At 40.2% G+C, this 2,393-nt stretch overlaps 1 pseudogene; it reads left to right on the plus strand.

The window, feature by feature from the left end:
- Window positions 1-245: 245 nt before the first annotated feature.
- LOC126177306 (5S ribosomal RNA) lies at window positions 246-363 on the plus strand (annotated as a pseudogene).
- The last annotated feature ends 2,030 nt before the right edge of the window (window positions 364-2,393 follow it).

The raw sequence follows: 2,393 nt of genomic DNA on the forward strand, positions 1-2,393 counted from the left end.
GATATTCGTTGTGAGGGTTATCTGCACACTGTCATAAAAGGAGTGAAAGAGGTATTCAACGATGAACTTGAAGCGGTTCATGTGATTTCCACCCAATCCAAAGAATGAGAACAATGACAAACAAAATGAAGGAAAAGAGCTCGGCATCGTTGGAGAATAGTAATTGTAATCAGTGAGTCGCTGTTTCGAATCTTGCTGTGCCATCTTTTCCTTCCATTTTTCTTTCACTAAGTTCAATTGAGCTAGGCAATGGCATTGCCGCAGTGAATACACCGGTTCCCGTCAGATCACCGAAGTTAAGCGCTGTCGGGCGTGGGTGGCACTTGGATGGGTGACCATCCGGGCTGCCATGCGCTGTTTCCATTTTTCGGGGTGCACTCAGCCTCATGATGCCAACTGAGGAGCTACTTGACCGAATAGTAGCGGCTCCGTTCAAAGAAAACAGTCGTAATGACCGGGAGAGCTGTGTGCTGACCACCCACCCCTCCAATCCGCATCCTCAGCTGAGGATGACACGGCGGTCGGATGGTCCCGATGGGCCACTTGTGGCCTGAAGTGCTTTTTCGAATAACCTTATCATTTAAATACGTAACTGACGAAATGTATACAAAATAAAACCATCTTTTTATCATTTATATGAAAAATGCATAACTTCTCCTTTGTAATTACATGTCGCACGCAAAATTCCAGTTTTGATTACAAACATAAGTTCCTAAGTATGAATATTTTGTAAAATATTGTTAATGAATTTTTAATATTTATCTCAATTAAAATATTTTTATTCACAATCCTGTATAAAATATCAGTAATTACGAATTTATATTTGCGATGCGTCTGATATGTAACTGGAAACCTTTAGATGTGCATTTATCATAAAAACGCTGATTACGTACTGGTTAACTAGCACATTTTTGACGAATTTTATATTTAAATGATATAAGTATCCGAACTGAGAGAAAAAAGTGGATATGAAGGAACGCTATTGAGAGATACGAATCACCGATCCAAACATTCAACATTTAACGTTCTCCAGCGTTAGCGGGTGGGCCACACAGCTCCTTGAAAGTAATCTTAACTTTAATAAGCTTAGTACCTGGGAAAAGTTCGAAGTCGTTTTTCTGGTGAATGCCTCAGATGGTTCAAATGGCGGTCGCGCCGTTCCAGAATCTAGTGTCTTGAACCGCTCGGCTACTCCGGCCGGCAGTGTCTGAAAGTAGCATCTAAATACTTTGAGACAGTGATATATGAGTTCCAAACTTCACGTACAACAAATATAAAACATTAGAAACATCTGACTGCCAAGTGTTCTCCTTTTACCAGGTGTACCGGTGTGAAATGAGCGTTTTTTATGAAAATGAAACACTAATTATGAAGTGAAAAGTAAAAACATTTTATTCAAAGTACTGACCGTTGCTTTCTATACACTTTGACCATCTTTCTGGAAATTTGTGGACACCACGCCAATAGAAGTAATCGTCTTTTGAAGCAAACCAATCAGACACCCAATTTTCGTCTTCTTCGTAGGAATCGAAGTGTTCCTCAGCCAATGCGTGTCCCACTGATGAAAACAAATGGTAGTCGGAAGGGGCCGTGTCTGCTGAATACTGCAGGTGGGGTAGCAGCTCCTAGCCAAGTGTTTTGATTGTATCCTGAACCAGTTTTGCTTTGTGTGCAGGTGCATTGTCGTTTAAAAAATTTACTTTGCCATGTCTTCTGGCCCATTCTGGTCTTTTTTCAATCAATGCATAGATCAAATTGATCATTTGTTGTCTGTAGCGATTAGTATTCACAGTTTTACCGGGTTTTAGAAGCTCATGATACACCACACCTTTCTGATCCCACCAAACGCAGACCATTGTCTTCTTGCCGAATCGATCTGGTTTTGCAGTCGATGTTGATGGTTGTCCCGGATTAACCCATGATTTCTCCCGTTTAGGAGTCTTAAAATCAATCCAGTTTTCATCGCCAGTAACAATTCGTTGCAAAACTGATTTTCGTTCATGTCTTTGAAGCAAAATGTAACAAATGATTTTTCGGTTTTCCATCTGTCTTTCATTCAATTCATGTGGCACCAATTTTCCACATTTTTGGATCTTTCCCATAGCTTTCAAATGGTCAGAAATTGTTTGTTGTGCAACTATTAGCATTGCTGGAATTTGCTTCTGACTCAGAGTATCATCTTCATCCAATACTGCTTGCAATTCGGCGCCTTCGAACTTTTTTGGTGGTCTTCCACATTCTTCATTTCTTACATCAAAATCATTATTTCTGAACCGTTGAAACCATCTTTTGCATGTTGCTCGTGATAGAGCGTGATCACCATATGCCTCGGCAAACATTCGAGGCGTCTCTGCAGCACTTTTTTTTTTCAAATGAAAACTAAAAATTAATGC

The sequence above is a fragment of the Schistocerca cancellata genome, chromosome 3, assembly GCF_023864275.1.
Source record: "Schistocerca cancellata isolate TAMUIC-IGC-003103 chromosome 3, iqSchCanc2.1, whole genome shotgun sequence".
Taxonomy (NCBI): domain Eukaryota; kingdom Metazoa; phylum Arthropoda; class Insecta; order Orthoptera; family Acrididae; genus Schistocerca; species Schistocerca cancellata.